Source organism: Orbicella faveolata, unplaced genomic scaffold (assembly GCF_042242905.1).
Source record: "Orbicella faveolata isolate gen_17 unplaced genomic scaffold, um_ofav_v1 contig_27, whole genome shotgun sequence".
In the NCBI taxonomy this organism is placed as follows: Eukaryota; Metazoa; Cnidaria; class Anthozoa; order Scleractinia; family Merulinidae; genus Orbicella; species Orbicella faveolata.
Genome location: NW_028301555.1, coordinates 1,725,526 through 1,743,920, shown reverse-complemented (window position 1 = coordinate 1,743,920; position 18,395 = coordinate 1,725,526). Strand labels below are relative to the sequence as shown.

The window sequence follows — 18,395 nt, the reverse complement described above, 5'->3', positions numbered from 1 at the left end:
TGGGACACAGCCATATGATAAAGCTAGATCCTTCCCTGAATGACTTAATTGGGTCCGGACCTGAGATGTATGATAACACAGGATGTTCACTATATCCTCAAATTTGGAGACAACTGAGCATTCCCAAGTGGATTGACTACATTTTTACTACGGTACAATTTGGGGATCATTTACTGTACGGGGATCATTTGCGGGCCGGGATCATTTGCGGGCCGGGATCATTTGCGGGCCGGGATCATTTGCGGGGCCGTAGATGAACTCGGTATCGACGAGGAGAAGGCCCTGAGGACCAATCTCGAGGCGGCGGAAGAATTCAAAATGGCGGCGGACGAAATTCAGTCACTTCACTCTTTTACGTGTGATTTCCTTGCTTAGGTTTAAGGACCTCTTTCTTATGAACATTCAGACACTATTCTGTGAAGAAAAGTGAAAGAAAAGCAGAATTCGAGTGATGAAGAGGTAAGCTGACATAGCTGTCCGATTTGATTATTCATGTAAGCTTACTGTGATAATGTCTAAGCTTATATTTCGCCAAGGCTAAAAGCGAAGCTCAGGGCCGGGTTGTTTAAAGCCCGATTAAGCTAACCCAGGTAAAGCGAGAATTTTGATTTGAGTTTTGTAGCTTTGGGCCAAGTCGCACTGGAGGGCAATTTCAAATTTGTTCTGGACAAATCCGACTTGAAATCGGCCAGTGACAAAATATTTGTCCGGAAAGCTACAGTCGCACTTGAGAACAAAATCTGCGATCATTAAACATGTAAGCACCTGGCAAAGGATAAATCCATCTTGGTGGATATTGTGGAAATTCGTAGGGGAAAAATTGGTCGCCAGCGCTGGGATTCATGTTGTTGCGAAATGAGAACGTGATTAATTTTACCGCGAAGTCCATCGCATAGAGACTCTGCTACATATCACCTGTCAAATCATTTCCGAATCAAAACACCCTCGCTTTTGTTTTCCAAGAATTGTCTCAATTTGGCCTGCTCCAGAGGTAGTCGACGGCATCTTTGAAGTTTGTCCGTCTGCAACCAAATTTTGTCCTTTGGGGAACAAACCGGTCGCACTTGGTTTTTCATTGTGATGACGGATTCTTGACATAAGTAAACAGTTTTTTCCTCTAGTGCGACTTGGCCCTTTGCCGTGAGGTTTTCTGTTTTTGTTGTTTGGCCATCTGTTTTGAGTTTGAATAATCTCAAATCTACACACAGAACATAAGCAGTGAAAAACATTTGTATACAAGAAAAAAATTATACTTCGGTTAACTTTTAATCCTGGGTTAGCGTTAACCGCCTTCCGAACCACCCGGCCATGATCATTAAAGCCTGGTTCTCATATCCCGGCGACCTACCAGTGACATAGTCGCCGGTTGCAACTGATAATGTTTGGCGATCTGTTCCAGTGGATCCCCGGCGCATCTGCAATGGATCGCCCACATACTCAAATTGGCGCGAAATGCTTCATCCGCCATTTTGAAAGTCAGGACTTGTGGGAAAAATCGAGTTGTTACGTCATACATTTGCGTCCGCAGATATCCACAGATGATGTTCACATTAAATACTTCTATCGCCGACAACAACTGCTAGCTTGCCTGCAAAGTTGAATGCAGCTCAACTGCGCAGGCAAGCCGGCGGTCAATGCCTGGGAAAGATAATGATTTGGCGATAAATGTTCACATATGCCGTAATGGTGTCCCAGGCCGTTCTGCCGGCTATGTCCCAGGTATGTCGGCGGCATATAAGAACCAGGCTTAAATCTGTTACCTCAAAAGTGTTCTGTAATTGTGTTTGTTCAGGTTAGACTAGCATCATTAAAATTTATGTTTGCCAAAAATTTCTGGGTGGGTAGTCCATTCAAGTAGTCCATGGACCTGGTCCTTCAGTGTAGTCCATGGACTAGGGGTCAGCAAAATGTGCCATTACACGGTCATAAATATGGACTGTGGACTGCGGACTATGGACTTAGTTATAAAATGCAGACTAAACATTACAGACTGTGTATAAAACACGTGTATAAAGCACTTACAAATTTCAGACGGTTATTCCTTGAAATGAATCAGAATTTGTTACCTCTGGTTTAAGGTGACCGAACACAGTTTTCAAGTGCCAATGCTTAATTCACCATTACTTTTAAAAACAGGCACCTGTTTTTTCCAAGAGTCAAGGTTAACCACAGAAGGGTTTTTTCTCACATTTTGGCTAAGGTGTGTGCTGTTGCCATGGCATCATGGCTGGTTAAAAACAAGGCTTAAAAAATGGTTTTTGTTTGTTTTAAAAAAATCCAGTCATGAGAATTTTTTTAATCCTTTGCCCACTACGAATTGACATTAAATCCCTTCTGTCAACACTGTTCTAAAAAAACTTTGACGTAGAAGATTTTCGTAATTCGCTGTAAATCGTTTTCACTGCATGTTCTGTATTATTAAAAGTTCCCTATGTGAGGGGGTCGTAAGGGGGGTCCGAAAACCGCAAAACCGCACAGATATACGCCAAAAAACCGCAAACCCGAATTTTTTTCCCGAACACTGAAACCACACGTACATGGAGGCCACAATATGAAAGCTGACGTCAGAAAGACTTGTGATATATTCTAATAACATTGTACGTTAATATTAAACGTACCATCATAACGCTAACGGTATACTGTACTACACTATTATACTCTATTTACTACTAACCAAATGCCAAGTATGTGGGTCATGTACTTGAATGAGTACTGATATCTCCCTTGACTCTGAAAAACTCTGTCACTGATCCTGTACATCTTGCGTTGGGTGACTGATTACCTTGGACGACCCTGTGCTAGTTGTGGAATGCGGAATAAATGTTACTTCTGGAATTGTGACCTTCTTGTCTCCTAAAGAGTTCACGTTCAGTGGAGAAGACGATTGTTAATTGCAAACCACAGAGTTAAATTGTAAGCTGATGTAATGAACCCTGATGCGATCTAAAACAAAACGCTTGGCTTGCGCTTGCAAAACAACCAGATGCTGACCGCCTGCCGACTGTTCTGAAGAGTGTCATCACCACAGACATTTTTTTTTCACCGAAAACCGTGACTTAAAGGTTGTAATAACCGCAAACCACTAAGTTTTTGGAAACCGCAATACCGCGAGTTAAAACGAAATTACCGCAAAACCGCAACAAAAATAATGCAAAACCGCATCACCGCAAACCCTTACGCCCCCCTCCTATGTCAAAATTCAGATTTTTTGTGATAGATCATTCACATGGTTTCTGAACTTTTTTTTTTTTTTTTTGCCAAATTTCTTGAAATTCTAACGACTGGATCGTTAGAAATCGGCAAGTTTCTGCCAAAGCAATCGGTCTCAATTTTTTGAGCAACTGCGCATGCGCTGCATTTAACTGGGTTCTTTTGGTAACAAAGAAAAAGCTGAGAATTGCTGGGTTCTTTGCATCATTATCTTTTCTAATATATCTTTGTAATAAAAGACTAAAGCCATCAATACACTGTGTTCAAATATAGAGAAAAATAGCACAGATAGTGCTGGTGTTGAGTAAATAAAATGATCGCTGGATCGCTCTATTGACGGCATATTTGTTTTTTCCAATCCTTGTGCACACGCTGAATTGCATCAGCAAAAGCGCACGCAAAAACTGCGTTTGGCCACCTTCCTTCCTCTGCGAAAACACTGATTGATTGCTCAAGGAATTAGTTTGTTTTGGTGAGGTAAAAATGTTTGGGTAATCCTTTAGGAGGTTGTGAAATTCTTAAGACTCTGAAGCAAAATTTTAAGAGAAAATAATTATTTGCACATTGTTTTATGCAAGTTTAGCAAAAGTCCTGTATAAAATACTTACTAGTTACATATTGGATTTGCAGGCAAATTGTTAGAGACATAGATCTCAGGATCAAGGACTGGGGACCCAGACAGAGGACCGAGGACAGAGGACCCAGGACTCAAAACAGAGAATCAAGGAGCAAGGATAGGACTGAGGACTGACAACTGGGGATCAAGGACAGTAAATGAAAGCAAGCCTTGAATGAAAAATGTTCATAAGTTGAATTATGCAGTAGATATATTAAGGTATATCAGATATTACCAGTAGCAGAGATGGCACAGTGCACCTTGGCCCAAGCATTTTTCTCGGGGTGCTCCGGTCCCCCTCACTCCTGAAAAACAAATATTTCCAAATTTCAATTTAACAAAATTGGTGACTCATTGCTGTGGGTCGATTGAGATGAAAAATTCTTTGATTACTCAAGGTAAACATTTGTAATACCAATTTATTACTCTCTGTTCATTTCCTAGTTACACGTGCACATGTGGTTTCACAATCTCCTTTGCAGCTGTTATTTTAGTTAATGAGCAAATTGGGATGAAGCTTTATTTATTTTCTGTCTTTTTCAAAGATCTCTTTTTTAATCATAGGTAAAGGGAAGTTCGCGAGTCAAACAGTCAGTCAATCAATCAACCAATCATTTAATCAATCAAAAAATCACTCAGTAACTATAGTTATCTAACTATAGTAACTATAGTTAGATAAAAAGCCCAGGATATGCAGCTAACTAAAATAGCAATTACCAACCTTTAAATTTATCTAAAGTAGTTGCAATTTGAAGATCTTTAACATTGTATTCCAATACCACTTTGATGCCCATGTAATTAGTACCCATGTGAACAGAGTATTGAACTGACCAGTGTGTTGTGTGGGTGTCGTGTCGTGGCTTGCTTGTCGCATTTTCCATACAATTCATTATATCAGAGCCGGGAATTATGCCAATAGCAATCATCACTTAAAATTAACTGAAACTCAATTATGGTAAAATCTGTTTCTGTGAATTAAAAGTTTGGTAATTCTTGTTGTATTTTCATGCATACAGACATAAAACAAATAAGAGCTGACATTTTGTTTAAAGTTGCCTCAAAAAGTAAATTTTTGCAATTGTTATTGCTGAGTTCAGAAACAGACAATTGAATTCCAAAAACCCATGCAGAAAATGAACCAAAATATATTTCAGTTAGAAATAATTTATGAAATGCTCTTTATCCAAGAAAAGAAACCTAAACTGAACACTCAATCTGACTCAATCAAAGCAAAACTATTTCGCTCTTAATTAACACTCTCTACATTCCACATTGTAGTGCTTTTAATCAGACGCAACAAGACTTTCACACGCATTCTTAGTATATAAAGAACTCATAAGAATCTGCCTTTTAAATTTTACGAATTTGAAAATGATGAATGAGTCATCGAAACGTCATTCAAAATTATTATCGCTGATTTTCATTCTTAATTGTTTGTCCAAAGCCTCCATTACTAGAAAATACAGTCAAAACTTATTTACTATTTTACTTATTTTTTACATGTGTACAGACATTTTGAGTGCTCATTAAAAATTCTCATTTTTAAATTCTAGGATACTCTTAAATGCAAAGCTAAAACTATTCCTACTGAGTTGTAACAACAAGTTATTTCAGTTCCTAAACATATATATGATATATGTACAGGCATCTTGGTGTACCACTAAAGAAGTCAGACAGCACGATATAATCATTATTAAATGTTTTCAACGGTGTCACGTGTCCTCGTGTATTCTCTAACCGTTTCGTTTTGCACAATGCCAGTTAGTCTCCTTCGCAGCCGTTATTAGGGTCATCACACAACGCTCCTCCCCACTAGTGGGGAGGAGCGTTGCGTGACAACCCTAATAACGGCTGCGAAGGAGACTAAATGCCAGTGGGCTTTAACTTTAACTCTACAGATTAGAACCTCATGTCAGTGGCATCAAAATTGTCACTGTTTACAGACAATCCATTTTCCAAGTTCAGTGGCTCATAGCCACTTTGATTGTTCAGGTTGTTGTATCTGTTACCATACTGATTGGAGTTAGTGTCAGAGGACAGTGAATTAATTTTGTTAGCTCAATGCCCAATTCCCTCTGTGAAATACACCTGTAAGGAACCATGGTTGTTGTATTCATCATTACATAGTTGTTTTGATGAATACAACTACCATGATTCCCTGCAGGCGCATGTCATCGAGGAAGTGCTTACTTGAGAGTGGGCGCTTTTTAGGGACGGGGAGCATGTTTCTTTTTGAACATAAACATCTTAGTATGGTACAAATATACTTTTATTAATGAAAAACAAAATACTGTTTGACTCAAGAACTGACTAACAGCAGGGACCAATTGGGGCTCTGATAGTTATTGTTAACAATTGTTCACTAACCTAAATGTGGAGGTAAATATCCACCAATCTGACCAACACTGAGCTGAATAGTAATTGTTTTCATATATACCACACAAGCTGTATAAGCTGACAATAAGCCATTTTGTTTCTCTTTGGCTGCTTATTGGTGAATAGGACTTCACTAATAGTGAAGCATGCAAGTGACATCATAACTCAGACAAACTCAGACAAACAAAACGGAATGGTGGAAGATTTGACGCTTTTTCAAGAACGTAGGCAAGTGTTCCTAAAACAATTTTTAAAACAAAAATTAGGCGTTCATTTACCTCCTATTTCTCTCAGAACACGCTTATGTTGTCTGACTCTCGCAGGGTTCCAATAATTTGCATTCTATTTTTAGTCTTTGCATGCTTTGTTATTGCCTCTAAGTTAACCAATCAGCACTTGAGAAAAGTACTATTCACTTTTGTGGTATATACTAATATATACTTAAGCACCTGTCCTAAGGGAAACAGTCCATTTTGTTTTCCCAAGAATGTTGAGGGAAACATCAAGGACCAGTGATTAAGAGTCAATTATATATGTAGCTGGAGTTCAGTGTAAAGTTTTAATTCAAGGAGAAGTCAAAGTATCGTATGGTTAGTGGGAGTGCAGGCGACAATTGTTTAATTGTTGCCTGGTGAGCCACAATTACGGGTAGATTTAGCTATTGCCATGTGACCATAAATCAACCAATTGGAGTGTGTGTTAGCAACTAAACTGCAGCTACATAACAATGTTCAATATTATGCTCAGATGAGAAGAAGACATCTTGACTAATGCATCTAATCAGTCTATTCTGTGTCAATGTCTCGAATGTTTCTTTTGCTGTGGGCACGTTTGTAAGAAGAGAATAGGAGCACTTTTTAAAAAATTGGCACCCAATCAAAAGCGCTTATTAGAAAGGGGACCATGATTACTTCATTAGATTTTTTTTATTTCTTTTCTTCTTGCAGTAATCTACTTGTTCAATCAGAAGGAAATTTCATCACTGCAATTCACAAGGTCCCATCATGAGCACAAGAATTTGAACTTTTGTACTTAATTTTTTTGTAAAATCAAATTTTATTATCATTGAAGGAAATATAGGTATCTAAGAATGATTTGAAAGCATTTTTTGTGTATTTAGCAACAAGGACAAAAGGGAGAAATCCTTTATGACAGGCACTGTCCTCTAGCATGTCTCTTCACATGTTTGATTCAGCTCCCTTGAATCTGAAGTCTCAGGTTCAACCTGAAACTGATCATGTAGAGTAAGTTTGTTATGTCTCTGCTTGGCCAGTGAGGCTCTCAGATCAAATTAGACTGTGATCGGTCTCTCATTTCCTCGAAAATCCATGGGGAAGAATGCAAAACAAGTGAGCATGTGTGCATGACTGAGCATGAACTGCGTTCTTCTTTGCATTCTTCCTCACGGATTTTCAAGCAAAAGAGAGACAGAGGATAAATAGATGAGACAATACATCTTTTTAGTTCATGACAGCCATTTGGAATTTTAAATATGCAGTGTTCTGATAAAGGTCTGGAGTGGAAAAAATTAACGGGCCTGAGATGGCAAACAGTATTTGGATATTCTCAGGCACATGATCATGCACCAGGAATTGTTCCGAGCAGTTATGAAACATTTCTCGCTTCCAGACCTCGCACCAGATAACTGCGTATACAAATTTAAAATGACCACCACTCAACAGGTTTACCTGTCATTCATACTTTGATTTGATGTGACTGCCCCCTGTGCTTGGTTGTTGCTCATTTGTCAGTTTTCATTTTTGCATTGAATCCAATAATTGAGGGAGATGGAGAAACACATGTGAAGAGATATGGCTATTTCCTTGGGCTAGGCAGCCACTAAAGCAAACTTTGAACAAGGTTTGGCTCATATCCTACAAATCAGGGGTTGTCAGGTGCATTAGTTTTCGCCAGTTGTGATACAAAGGACTAATAGTACTGCTAGGTATTCGTCTTGGAAAGAATACAAGTGTCACAGCTTAAACCCACCCACCCCCCAGCCCCACCTCCTAACACTTCTTCAAGTACTACCTAGTTATACCCCCAGGAGCAAATGTAGAGAGACCCACAATGTGAATAAAAAGCCACAACAACCCGGCCAGTATCCAAACCCAAGCTGTTCAATGTGGACTTTAGTAATTTGAACCCACCATGTCCAGGTGTCTCAAATACTAAGATGTAAGACCTGAGGTCTTAGGTATTAATCTTAGTTTGTGAGACACCCCACCATGCCTATCCATTCCTGTGGGTGCCTCCCAGAAATTTTTACTCCTTACCCTCTGACTGCTGCTAGCCTGCCTGAATCAGATTTTTTCTTGCTCACCATGCCAATTCTTTCCTTTAAATTCAAAGCTCTTTTCCTCAACACAAATATCTGTAAATTGCTGCTTCCCTTCCATCCTTTCCTGCTCCATATTTTCTTACCCAGTCTGTCTCATTCTAAGTGTATTTGATATCATTCAAAAAGTTTCTCATGTACTAGCAGGATTCATAACAAGTATATAAAGATGGGACAATTTTTCAGCTATTCCAGACCTGGGAAAAGTATGAAAATAAATTTTGGGAAAAAGCCAAGGAGTCAAACTTTATCCCATCTTCAGCACATTCCCTAGGCGTTCTATTCTGGTCGAGCGCGAAGCACACCTCGGGGCTGGGAACGAGTTGATTGTCGGTGCCAATCGTTGACGTCTGGATTATTGGCTGTCCAAGCTTCAGTGCTGAGGTTTTTCAATGAATTCTGGTGTGCCGTTAGTCCAGGCAAGTAATTTCACTCATTGCATTGATCCTACAAAAGAAAAGAAAAAAAATATATTTTTTAAAAAATTAAGAAACGCTTAGATTGTCAGCTCAAATGCATCAACCAACCCTACATGTAGGTCATGAAAAGTCAGGGTATTCTTTTTTTCTCGAGAACACGGAAAAGTCAGACAATTTTTATCCTGACGGAAAAATAGAATTTATGAAGGGACGTTGGAAAAACCCCATTTCAACTTTTTAAAAAACAAACTCTAAAGATTGTGGCTTATCCCTGGCTTATCAGGTACTGTTATCCCATTTAATAAGCAAAATATCAATATGAATATTTAAGTCAGGCTGATCATGTTCGGACCGGCATGGATCCGACCCGATCCGTACCGAACCAAGCCGACTGGACCCGATGTGACCTGACTCGACGCGATGTGATCTGACTGTCCGGTAATACAGAATGGGGGCGGTGGTGGTGTTTTAGTTTCGTCACTTCTCCTCTTAAGTTTTCAATTTTTTTTCAAATTCGTATCAGACATTATGTTCTGTTTATTTTCAGATTCGCTGGCTGATTTAGGAATCAAAGCAAGTGCTTCTTTCCCTCTAGAAGCCTTCTCTTTCTCGAGCCGTACCCTCCCCACCCTCAAAAAATCTTTCAAAGCTAGCAGCCACCCTTTCCGTGTGCTTTAAAGAGGATTAATATTAGCCAAAAGAAATCCCAGTTAATTTTATAATCTTTTGAAAAAAAATTTCACAGTCCAAAACCAAATATCATTTCTAAGAGGACGATTTGAATAATTCCCGCGCTCATTTACAATAAGAAACATAAGAAGACGAGCCAATTAGGTAAGCGCATTCCACTTGGCGCGTGTTTGCAAATTTTACGAAATTATGATTGCAAATTATGCCTGTGATGAATTTTCTTCTCGCGTTCATTTCGCCCTAGGTTAACCGTCCATGTTGAAACTTAAACTTGTAGAAATCCACCTTTGGCTTTGCTTATTGCTTCGAAGAAGTACCGAGCTTTAGTTTAAGATGGTCTTTACGCTTGGAGCTGTGACGGAACACAAAAACCTGTCACAGGAACTTTACTTCAAGTAAACTCTGAGAGCACGTGCTTTGGAGAAGCCAAGATGTCACGCAGCAAATGGCTTTTGAATCCTTCTCAAGGTAAAAACTGTGCTCAAACGTAATGTTGTAGGTTGTAAAATGAATTCATTGCAGCCGATAAATCACAAAGTAGAGCTGATCATATTTAATTTACTACCTGAATTCTGCCCAATTCTTCAGAAGTTACATGTATATCTTGTATGTTATAACGCGAGAGCCGTTGTTTCTGTTTTGTCCCAAACTCTCCTACACCTTTTAAAATTTGACTATATTTCATCGTTTCCCGTAGCAGTTCGAAATTAGCTTAATCCTATGATTTTTTTTGGGTTGTCAATTTAACATTTTGCAGTTTGCCCTACGCGAAAGTTTTTCAGAAAAGCTTAGAAATTTTGTTTGTCACAATGTATTAGAGAGCATAAGGCCAATTTGTGTTGTTTGTGAAACAAGACGGGTTATAAACCTACATGCTAACAAAATACGGGAAATGGCTGTAAATGGTTGCCTAAATATTCTTTTTGATCCTTTTTCAGATGACGATGAAAAGGAGACATCGATTGTAATGGAACGTTGCATGATACCATGACATAATGACTTCAGGTAACATGACTCTTTAATTTTCATTTCAAAGCTCAAAATTTTAACTCTCCCTACTGGTTATTACGCATTTCTTTCTATGCTAGTTGTGGGAATTTGGGTCATTACATCGAGACAATTTCCCTAGTTGATTAACTTCTTTATTCCCACCACCTTTTTGCTTGACATTTGTTGATTTCGTAAGGAGAAATCAGATCTTGATCAAGTTTAACATAATCTACATAGAAATGAATCGGAAGCTGAAAAACTGAACATTTAAGTGTTTTTTAACAAGAAATAAAATGCAAACAGCGGCAACAAACATAACACATGAACTACGCATGGTTTGGAACAACAATCTAAAATTTTCTTGACGTTTCGCATCAAGAAAATTTTAGATTGTTGTTCCAAACCATGCGTAGTTCATGTGTTATGTTTGTTGCCGCTGTTTGCATTTTATTTCTTGTTAAACTGAAATGGCCAAAGAACAAAAGTGTTTGTAAGTGTTTTTTAAAGTGGTTTTGAAGACGTTTTATATATATTTACTTTTATCGATACGAATACGTACGCTTTGTGCTGAAAGCTGAAGCTCCGGCGACATTTTCTTGAGCAAGTTCAGTAAATCAAATCTGTTTGTTTCTTTCAGGATTTGTGACAATGAGAAGAATGGAAGCACTGCTCTATGGTGTTGGAAACAAATTGAAAGCAATGCACTGAATATATGGACGAAACATAATGACGAGAAGACACTAAAGAGAATACTAGACGATGGAGTAAAGCAAGACAGATTGTTAGATTTAATTCGAGCCGAAAATATGTTAATATCTGAAAATTTATTCAAGAATATTAGGCTCGGCTAGGTGACAATTTTTTTCTCTTGAATTAAACAACAAAAACGAAGAAATAGTTGAAGAGAAGACGATGGTCTAGAGCCATGCAAATTGCATGTAGATTTTTCAACAACTGAAAACACATTTCATCGTTTCAGTTTCATTGAGTTTAATCGTTTCATCAAAAAGTTTAACTAGGCCATTTTGTGGAAGGCTTGAAAAATTCGTTGCTGAATTCTAATTGTCATGTTTGTTGAGAGACGAGCTTCGAGTATTGCTTTTCACTAGGATTTTGGTTTCAAAATGTTCACGTAATTTTAATAGGCTTGACTCGTTTCTGTAAAATGACTCCGTGGATTTATATTTTTGAAACGTAGAACTTCACTCGCGGGACTATTATCGAGTTTTTATCGAGTTTTTAATAAGAGCCAGATTTGTTATTGCCAGTTTTCCAATGAAAAATCTTAGAACGGAAATGAATTTGTCAAAATATTGCGGAACCAATAATTGGTTTCGAACTCTCGGAGTCATTTATAAGAAGGAAGGAGAGCTTGTAATACTTTTGCATGACTACCCGACTGCCTTCTATTTTCGCGGGGGAAATATTAAGGTAATGAAAATTAAGTACTAAAAATTGATCTTAAGAGAAACTAGGAATATTTCGTACGTGGCTCGTCACGATCGATTGTAAACATTTTGATGCCGTGCGGAGTTTCGAGCGACCTGTTTACGAACTTTAGTTTTGAATTTTAAACCTTGCGAACGTTTAAGGCACTTGGGTGGTAGAATTTTTCTTGTCAGGGTAATCACGCATTGTATAGCTGTATTAAACAAGTTGGTAAAATTGATTGATTTATCTAAAATTTGTCGTGATTTTGAAGCGTTTTTCAGAAGACCTTGCATAATTGCGGAGGTTGTTTCTTCATAAAGAAACCGCAGCCGAAATTGTGCGAATTCTTTGGAATAACGCTTCAATTTCGCTACAAAGTTTTGACAAATCAGGTTTATTTTGCCATCTTGTTTATTGCAGCTATACAGTGCGTTGTTTTTTTTGACGATATTGTTGTAGTTTATCTAAACATTGCTCAAAACAGCGTTTTGTATAGCTGTTTTCAAGTGTTTTCCTTTTTTAACTAGAATTGCAAAATTTTCAAAGATGTTATTAAATTTTTGTTGATAAGTATCGTGTAAAAGCTTTATTTTGGAATTCAGCGAATGCTTGTCTCAAGATGCTCATCAAGGTAACCTATGTTGAAAATTTTAATTTTCTCGCCAAAAAACTTAGAAAAAATACAGACACTTAAAATACGCATGCGCCAACTTTTTTTTTTAAATTGTCTTTTAATTCATGTATTCCGTTTTAAAAAAAATTTCCCGCCAAAAAACTAAGAAAAATACGGCGCCCAAACTACGCATGCGTCAATTTTTTTTGAATTTTCAAGGATGACATTTCAATTATTTTTCATCCTTAAGTTTAATTTATATTTTTATTCATTGTCAATAAGTGCATTACTCTAATGAAGGGTGAATTTCTCTTGCAATCTTCATTAACTAAGTAAATATCTCAATAAAGAATAAACAACAAGTTTTTCCTTTATTCATTTATTTACTTAATTCATTTATTTTCTTTAATTGTTCTAATACAAAACAATTAATTAAGTAAAATTCAATTAAATTAATTACAAAGGTGTCATCAAAAAATTTGCCTTATATATACTAAGACTTTTGGCGGGAAAATTTGAAAAAATTTGCACAGCGTTTCCCCTGAAAACATTTTTGACAAAAATTTTAAGGGGGTACCCCCTTAAACACAGCGGTCAAACGCCGGGCATGCACAAATGGGTACATTTTTTGGCAGCCGCGCTCCAATTTCCCGCGCAAAAATCTAAGGGAAAACATGGGAAATAACCGGTGTCACGCAAAATTTACGAAAAAAAATTGAAAAGTTCATAGAAATCTGTAAAGGGAAAAGAAAGTAGGTAAAAGGAAAACTTAAGACTTTTCAGACACAAAGTTTATTGAGTTACCGGTATTCTGCTGATTTACCATTTTGTTTTGAGCTTTACCAAAAAAGTTTATAAGTCTTGAAAACCCATGTCATGCTACGAACCGACGGCGTAGTATATTTTTATTCGTTTTTATTAATGATACGATGCATGACGCCGGAAACGGACGACAAACGGTGTGTAAAAGAAGGAAAAATGGAAGAAGAAAAAGACAATTGCAGTGATTCGGCCTCGCTCAGACGAGCTGGAAAAATTTTGGCAAGGACTGTGGGGATTCCATCTGGATCCAGGATTTGTCTGAAGCACAGGAACGAGATGAATCGAAACGACAAACGATGTTCGTGTCCATCGTCATGGGGGCATAGCTGGCCAAAATACCGATCCCAAACCGCCTGTACCAGGTCTTTGACCAAGTGGGAAAATCTTTTCTAAACTACAAACCTGGAAAAAACTGGTGCACTAAATGCAAAGTGTAGGCGGACAAGAAATTTAAGGAGCACGGAAAATACATACCGCGGAAAAGAAACTGCAACAAGCAGAAGGTAGCACAATTTTTAACTCTTATTTCTGTTAGCACTCGTTGTACAGGCTAAAACATAAGCAAATATATAAATAACGAGGAAAATGTCATTTATATGATGCCGATGACCCACGAAAAGAACAATGTCATGAAAATATTTTGACCGCCTTTTAGTCGCTCCATTGCTCGCACATGCGCAGACGTTTGACCGCTGTGTTACCCCCCGGAATTTGTCCCGCCAAAAAAGTTTAAACATATACTATCTTGAACACAGACTAACGAAAAAAAACGATTTTGAATTCAGTGAATATTTGTTTGTGTTCAAGATGGTATATTTCATGATAATATCTTGTTAAATAGTCAGCCGTAAAACGACGACCAGCTAGAAACCTATTTACAAAAATGAGAAGAGCAACCTAAACTTGGAGAGGGTGAAAACATTTCTAAATCGAAATATTATATAGAAGGTTTATATAGCCGGGTGACTTGAGCCCCAACTACATAAACTCTCTTGGCTATAGCGATTCTAAAATGTAGCCATCATCTCAATTTTGTGCAGAAACGTTGCAGTAGTAGATATTTTAACTGGCTCGTCTCATTTCTGGAAATAGATTTCTAGCTGCCCGTAATTCACAGCTTAACTATTTAACATGATATCATCATCCAATATATTTCAAGAAGATAGCAAAGGCAAGCCATGAACCCGATAATTCCCACCAAATCATAATAAATCACGTTTCAATAATTTTAGAACTTCCGTCACCTCCAGCCGAGATGAAAAAGCAAAACCCGACAAATTAAAGGCCAATTAAAAAAAACTGTTCATGGCTTGCTTCGTTATCTACTAGAAATTACTTCCAGCGAGGTGATAAAGATTAATATCTGGTTATCAAGCTTCAAATTGTACCACTATATATCATATGGCTTCTGTAAAACACTTTTAGCAAAACTATTGGCCTGAAATAAGTAACATTTTAAAAGAATCAGACAACTGGAATAACATCTTTGGAAAAAGTTTGTCTGTATAGTAGCAAACGATAACAAAAATATTTTAGAAGAAGCGGACAAATGGAGCTACGTTCTTTCATAAGAAATGCGAAGTGAATTAGAAAAAATGAAAGCGATAAAATTTTCAAAGAATTGGACAGTTGAGCTAAGTTTTGAAAATCAGAGATGTAAAGGGGAATTCTATCTGTCTGTCGGGTGCAGACGAAAGCAATACCATTTTAGAACAATCAAACAATTGGGACCACATATTTTTGTAAACAACAGATCTATTCGCGAGCATTTTCGGTAAAAATGTTTATCAGTGCAAATAGTAGCTTTAACATTTTAGAATATTCAGACAATTGATGCTACATTTCTAAACTGACTCAATATATCGGATAATACAAATGAAAGCCAAAACAATTCGAAAAATCAGACAATTAGACTTACATTTTTGAAAAGCGATAATGGAAAGAGTTGCTTGATACCAGACATAATTCATTACAGCCTCGCTGGAAGTTAAACAAGATGATATATTTGGTTTCTGGTTGACTTTTTTGCTCTTATTTCCCTTCCAAAAAAACAAAACACAAAATATCAACCGAACGTTTTTCGAAGAATCAATCAAGAAACTTCTTTAATTTCGTCTCTGAAAATCCTGAGATTTGAAAAGAAGAAATGATTGTCCGAGAACATAAAGTTTGATGGCTAAACTGAAGCAATTGTCCACGACCAGTCATTATTGTTTTTTAGCAACGGCATTTTCCTTCAATAGACAATTCACATCATAAATTGAAACTAGACCTTCAGGTGAACTTAGTGCTGAAATGCGATTTAGGAGAACACGACAAATTAAATGTTCAGCGTTGTACCGTTTGTCCAATTTTATATCAAAACAGAATTTGTTATGATTGACATGATCACGTAACCAATAGTTACTATCACGGTTTGGTTTTCACATGCAGCACCACCTTAAAATACTCTACAAATGTTATCGCCTAGTAACAGGTTTTCAAACTTGGAGAGTTGAGCGATTATACACGAATTTGGAATTTTCAAAAAGAGAATCAAACCATACTCGACTTGACAAAGTGCACGTAGTAAAGCATGCAAATGCCGACCGATAAAACATAGTTCAATCAAGTTGATCGCTCGAGCAAAGAATGGAACTCCCCACCAATTGAAAACATGCACTAAATGATAACTGGAAAGCAGTTAAAACCTCTCCGTCAAAAATGGCAGAATAGCGAAGCGCGCGGGTGACTTCATAACTCAAACAAACTCAGACAAACAAAATGGAATGGTGAAAGATTTGAAGCTTTTTTCAAGCGCGTGAGCAAGTGTTCCTAAAACAATTTTTGAAACGAAAATTTGGCGTTCAGTTTCTTCCTATTTCTCTCAGAGCACGCTTATGTTGTCTGACTCTCTCGGGGTTCCAGTAATTTGCATTCTATGTTTTGACTTCGCGCGCTTCGTTCTAAATTAACAATCACTGCCGATTTCATTTTATTTTTTTGCCGCGCCCGAATTTCCGACTCGAATGCAAATATTTCAGTCGAGAAAAAAAAACGATTTTCACTGAACTACAAAGTTTTGAACTCGACAGTATCCTGTCTAGTTTCAAGACTGCCATTTCTTATCGGAGAGATTCCAATTCAACCGAATTTTCGAAATCTATTCTCAACTTTGTCTTCATCCTCCCTGCTTGAATCCTTTTGATTTCCTCACGGTCTTGTTGGCAACCCTAAAAATAAAATATATAAAAATTGCATAAGGAACAAACCCAGGTGTGAAACAACGACTTAATGAGGAGTTAAAGAATTCACTGAATATTTTTTAAACAAGAGTGCGCGTTGTCAAGTACAAGACGAAGTTTCGCAAAGAAACGCCATTTTCATGTACAAGGTCAAAATTTCATCGAAAAAACCGCTAAGAACCTAGCGTCTCGTATGGTTCCTGAACTAGCTTCTTACGGTGCGTTGTTAAGTTCAACACGAAATGTAAGCCGAGTCCGGCAAGCGCACGTGGTAGGACTTGGAGTCGAAATTTTTGATTGAAATTTTACTTACAAAAGACAGAATGCAAAGAAATTGATACTAACCATTGGCAGAAATGGGTGTCAACCGTATTCACTTCCCTAAACGTCGAGACCATTTGTTCTTCAAAGTAAGAATTCGCGTCTAGCAAAGAAGGGAGCCCTACACATCTTACTCCGACGGCAAACATATCAAAATGACAAACAAGCGCCTCAGGTCAGCAATAGTCATCATAAATATGCAAAACAAGATTAGACCAATCAGCTAACACACACGTCAGGAATTTTTAACGACAAAACTCTTTGCACGCTTTCTCCTGCTACAAATTTGCATTCCCTTTGTTTATATTAAGCCCACGTGAACCCGCTTATACGCTGATAAACACAAAAGGTCGTTTTTCAAATATTTAAACTTTTTTTTACAGTTTTTTTTGGAAAATATGCAATAAAATAAATGAAAGACCTTGCTTATGTTGTAGAGTCTTTTTGAAATCCCTTTTTAAATTTTTCCCAAGCAAGAAAAAATAACATTTCAATCAAGATCCGTTCTTTTTCAGGTCCTCGCCTATTAGATACAAGCTAATAAAGGAAGCTTAAATTAAAAAAAGGCAAAATAAGTTGTATATATTTTACGGTCAGCTAGGTCTGTAGTCCTTTGTTAGAAGGTCTTTTTATCCCTAACTTGGTTGAAACAAAAAAAGAAGATTGTACGGAAAACAAAATTGAGTCTAACACAAATATGAAAAAAGGAGTCCCGCTGCGGGGGCTGAACGCCATGCCCTTCCGAACTGAAACTCGGAAATGTAACCACTGGGCTACAGACGGACTCCTTGAATTGGGTAGCAAATTAAACGGTACCTATAAGCAAATCAAATGCAGTTTTTATTAACAGCCTTATCTTGCTTTGGAAAATTTGCAATGAAAACAAAAACATTGCTTAAGTTACAGAGTATTTTTGAAATCCCGTGTTTAATCTTTCCCAACCAAAAATAGTGAAATTTCTATCAAGCTTAAGATCTGTTCTTATGCAGGTCTTCTCATATTGGATACAAGCTAATAATGAGAGCTTAAATAAAAAAAAGACAATAACTTGAGTATATTTTACGGTCAGCCAAATTTATTGTACTTTCTTAAAAGGTCTTTTCATCCCTAACTTGGATGGAAATGATAAGAAGATGAAAAAAAGCAGTCCCGCTGCGGGGGGCTGAACGGCATGCCCTTCCAAACCAAAGCTCGGAAATGTAACCACTGGGCTACAGAGGGACTTCTTGAATTAGGTAGCAAATTTAACGCTACCTATAAGCAAATGAAATGTAGTTTTTATTGACAGCCTTTTCTTGCTTTGGAAAATATGCAATGATAAAATGAAAGACCTTGCTTAAGTTAT

At 37.4% G+C, this 18,395-nt stretch overlaps 2 long non-coding RNA genes across 3 annotated transcripts; both read left to right on the top strand.

The window, feature by feature from the left end:
• The first annotated feature begins 265 nt into the window (after positions 1-265).
• Positions 266-7,296, top strand: LOC149107090 (uncharacterized). Of its 2 annotated transcripts, none has more exons than XR_016209496.1 (3): positions 266-459; positions 3,841-3,938; positions 7,150-7,296. It is a non-coding gene; the product is annotated as an uncharacterized LOC149107090 (long non-coding RNA). The 2 variants fall into 2 exon arrangements; XR_016209497.1 differs by having other exon boundaries at positions 267-459; positions 3,841-4,045.
• A 2,064-nt stretch (positions 7,297-9,360) lies between these two features.
• Positions 9,361-13,061, top strand: LOC149107089 (uncharacterized). Its single transcript, XR_016209294.1, has 3 exons — positions 9,361-10,117; positions 10,588-10,654; positions 11,277-13,061. It is a non-coding gene; the product is annotated as an uncharacterized LOC149107089 (long non-coding RNA).
• The last annotated feature ends 5,334 nt before the right edge of the window (positions 13,062-18,395 follow it).